Below are 4,805 nucleotides of genomic sequence, written 5' to 3' on the forward strand. Positions count from 1 at the left end.
AAACCCTCAGGAGGGCGGGAGGGGGGCGCGGCCGGCCCGGCCCACCCCAGCCCGGGCCGCCTCCCCCGCGGCCGGCCGCGCTCGGTCCGCTCGGCCCGGCCCTCCGGCGTGGGCCGTCCGCAACCACGGCTCTCGGCTCCTGCGGCTCACGTTGCCGTTTGCATTGCCGCAGGCAACACGTTACAGAGAACTCCAGATGGAGCGGCTTTTTTAGTTTTGTTTTTTTGGTTTTTTGGTTTTTTGTTTTTTTTTTTTAAGGCGTCAGATCTGCTTGTTAAAAGTGTTCTCCATGAAACACCCTGTAAATCAGGATCAAGCCCTGACTGGCACATTGCCTCATCCTCCCATTACCTCACTTGAGCCACAGCCCGCATACTTCTGTGCTAAGCAGCAGCCCTGTGCGAGGGATGCTCCCGGGAAAACCCGCGCCCTCTCCACGGCTGAGTGGCCTCGCATGGCTTTGCAGGAGTGCGATGAAGAGAGGAGAGCTGGCAGGGAATGGAGAGGCCAGTTTAGAACCTCCTGGGTACTTGCCTTAACTTCTGTATGTGCCCAACTCAGAAATCACTTCATGCTTCCCAAGGAAGAAACTCTCTTTAGCTCAGAGCTGCCGGAGAACCAAGTGACCAAACAGAGCCTTGGGGGATCAGCTTGCACAGTGACAGATTTGTTTCAGGGAATAGGTGGTAGAACCTGGAAGCCACAAGAGATACCGGTCCCTGCCCGGGTCCCCTGCGTAGCCACGACACTGGGCCTTCTTGCCATGTCCAGGATTTCACGTCCAAAGAGGGCACCACATAACCTCCCCACCCCAGCAGATTTGGGTCAGCAAATGGGCATGACCAGGCACAAGTGCTTCTTTGTGCTTGGGAGAGCCTCCAGGTACAGGAGAGATACACAACAGGACCCCCACCTCTGCACCCTCAGTTTATTGCTGGAGTAATAGATTTTTTTTTACTGCAAATACTTGTTTGCCTTGAGGAGACTAATTTTACCTGATCAGGTCTCCTGTGGACTAGTATTTTCAGTGTTTGCAGCATCATATATATAAATATGTATATAAACATGCCCTGCAGGCTGGAGCCGGGTTGTTGTAGCCGCGCCAAGCAAAATTTCTGTGTGACTCATCAATAGCCAGAGAAGTAATGAGCACCTCCTAACAAAGCTCTGAACTGCAGGGCCCTGCCTGGGTCTATTGGCACTGAACGGGAGACTGCCAAACAGAGCATTTGAAGGTGCATAATGGACTGTGAGATACATTTATAATTGGAGATGAAGTACTTGGTCAATACAATATATGTTACATACAGGTAAAGATATTATGAAAGAAAGGCATTATGAAATCAGGCCTTGCTCTGCTGAATTACCAGCTGGCCTGTTATTTCTTCTAAGTGCAGGTAGCTAAATTCCCAGGTGAAGAAATCTGGAGAATCTGTTTGCATAACAACTTATTCTTAGAGAGGAAAATAAGTTGTACCGGTAATAAACAAGAAATCTGTCCCACAGGAATCAGTAAACAAAATATGTAAACTAACCAAATATAGAGAGATTTGACAGATGTACAGCCTAGTCATTTACCAGCCAATAAACTGTCAGTGTATTGTTAGCCAATTAGGTCTAAGTGCTTTCTGGTATTTCCTATAAATATAAGCTTTGTGAATAAAGAATTGACTTTTCTGCATGAAGAATCTGAGTCCCATCTACTTATTAATGCAACAAATATATATGTTCATAGTCTAAGCAATCAACAAGTAAAAAGATAATGAAATTACATAAACAGAAGAAGGTGACAGGACAGAAAATAATAATGTGTGGGTGACTGCATGATCCTCATAACAGGAACTCATTAATTGTATGTAAATGGAAAAGGTCCCTTGGACCTGGAATAAAGAAGGTACTAGAAAACAACATCTCAAACATTTGCAATTTCTGCATTTGTCCTGTAGAAAAGCTTCAAATTTAACACTGTGGCTTAATGCTCTCTTTTCAGCCCTGTTTTGGCTTTTCAAAGAGATGCTGTCAGCCTAATCCTCTTATGCTTACCCTTAGCATATTGACATGAAACAGACGAGTGAAAGCAAAGCACAGTGAGGTCCCTTTGCCGGCCTGCAGGGATTTGTGGGGCCACAGCTACTTATCAGAGCAGCTGGCTTTTTGCTTTTACCCCTACACCTGATTGTGTACACAGGTGCACTGTTGCATGTGCCAGGATAAGGCTTCCCAGGCTGTAAGAAGAGTACTGTCTTGTGATATGATTCCAAAATACCTTACAGATTATGTGCAAAAAGTCACTTGTTCACTAAGAGGCTGGAGCCAATATGGTGAATGTATAAGCCCCCAGGCAGTCTTATTTTGCATCCTCCCTCATCTCATGCCCCCTCAGGATATCTCATTATTTGCATTTATGCTACAGTTTCCAGCAGTCACTTACAAAGGGTGGCTGCTCCCAGAGCTTCCATTTAGAGGCAGGAGAGATTCTGATAAAAAAGGGGGATGAAGTAAAATGAAGTACTTTTTGGAAATTCTGGTCTCATTTAGATCTGATAACAGGTTTAAAGATAGCAAGATGCCCCTGGGTCTTCCAAGAGGACACTTAATGATTGTGCTGAGAGACAACAAAAGACCTTCCAGTAATAAACTCCAACTGTTGTCCAAGCTCAGCCTACTCAAATTCTGTGCCACTTTGTCATCCTTGAAACAAAAATCCACCCTTTCCTGCTTACAAAAAATATATATTACAAGGAACTTCTTGTGCTATCAGTTTATAGCAGGGGAAATGAGTAATAATTTGTTTGGTCAAAACTGCAGAGTGATTAGTTCTGTAATGCATGGACATCCAGCTGGAGCCATGCCAGGGCACAAGGATTAAAGGCAACCAAATTCTTAACTCTAGTGAAAAGGATGCATGGGACATTAATAAAATAAAGGTTTAGTTCTATGGATACAGGTAACAAGGTGAGAACCCATCCCTGTCTAAAAGCACTATACCCCCAGACACTGAGGAAGTGTCTTTCCTTTTTTTCCTTTGTGCTCTGCCTTCCCTAATCAGCTGGACAGGCTCTGGGCTGCTTAAAAGAGGTAAAAAAAAGACTGAAGATTAATTTCTCCTGAGCTGCCCCCAAGACATGGGTTCCTGGTTAACTCTCTCCCAGCTTGTAAGACCCCCTGTATACTGCCACGGGGGACAGACCACGTGCTGAGCAGTGAGAAGGGAAGGTCTCACTAGGATCAGTGATTGAAGATGGGAGGCTGATCTCCTGCAGCACCTGTAAAACATCTCTCAACACAACCACTTGTAAGACAGCACTTCTTTATTGCCTGTACTGTTTGCACACTAAGAAAACATACTTAAGGTTGTACATTGAAAGAACCTGCTGGTTCTTGCCTTTGCAGTATGACAGCACTGATAAAGGTAATACACAGAACTGGCCCATGTTTGTGTTTCACACCTTTGTCTGGGGTGTGCTGTGTACAGGGCGTGGGAGGCACAGGTTCAGAACACCTTAGCTTGGATTCCCCTTCCCAAAAATTGCTTCTTGCAAACATGAGCAGTTCCCCTGGCAGCACTGTAGGTCTTACTCCATGCTCCACACCAGCTACCCTGGTTCCTTCAGGGCCTCTTGTAGCTTTCTGATTCCCAGTCTCTGGAAGGCATTAAAGCAGTTAAACAGTGTGAGCCACAGCCAGCCAAGAGTAAGGATTGAGCAGGATCTCACTACTTTTAGCTCTTCCTTTTACTCAGAAATCCTGCTCTTCCAGAGAAAAACTTCCTGTTTTCTATCAGAAGGGCACTAGGAGGTGCCATGGAAATTCTTTGTAACGCTGATGTCTGTAGGTGACTCAGAGCACTTTTCCTGCCTGGGATATTCCCAGCAAAATTTGTGCAGTAAACAGACATTGAGAGTAACCACCTCATCCCAAGAGAGGAAAGACCATGGACAAGTACAGGCCTTGCCTATGCCACAAGATTTGGGGGCTGTGTCACAGCTGCAGTATCACATCTTGTGCCTACAATGTCAGAGTCACATACACAAACAGCCTTGAAGACAAAAGGGGAAAGGGCACTAACAAAAATCTCAGTTAATCCCAAGGCTTTGAGAGCTGCTGAGCTGCAAACCAGAAAGCATCACCCCCCAGAAGCTCCATGGCCAGGCACAGCAGCTTTGGTGACAGGAGCACTTCTGGGGACAGTTTCTACCTCTGCCCTGCTTTGCCCCACCCCTCAGTGACAAAAAGGCCCCCTCCCAGTGGGAACAGATTCAGTCTGGCTCTTACTCAGGCCCTTCACCAGTCAAGTGAGGCTGTTGCTCAAGGTCCCTGCAAGAGAAAAAGGTACATTTCACACAGGCAGCTGCCTTGTGCTTCCATCCAGGAGCATTTGAAAGCACTCTGGTGGGATCTTCCAGGGTAAGGCAGTTCCAAGTTGCTGGAGATTCTTCAGGAAAGGATAAGAGAATGGGAGGAAACAGGCAGCATTCAGCCTTAAAACAGGCTCTATATGGCTCCCCTGGTTTGTACAGACAGCTCCTGCAAGGGGCCATGAATCAGCAGCACATGCCAGCGCCTCGGGTCCCAGGGCTGCAGCTCTGTGTTCTGTAAACATAGGACAGGACAGTGAAAAGGTCCATAAGGGTGACAAAGCAATGAACGCCAGTGGGATGACTCATCCTATCAGACCACATATGGCATCTGTTAACTACAATATTGACAAGTCCAGCCAAATGCTGCAGTAAATCCCGGGCCCAATCCAGATCTTGCAGGAAGTGGTGGAAGCGTTCTCACTCACCACAACAGGCTCTCAGCTG

The sequence above is a fragment of the Melozone crissalis genome, unplaced genomic scaffold, assembly GCF_028551555.1.
Source record: "Melozone crissalis strain CALT ecotype California unplaced genomic scaffold, PUWL_Pcris_2 ptg000018l_1, whole genome shotgun sequence".
NCBI lineage: Eukaryota > Metazoa > Chordata > Aves > Passeriformes > Passerellidae > Melozone > Melozone crissalis.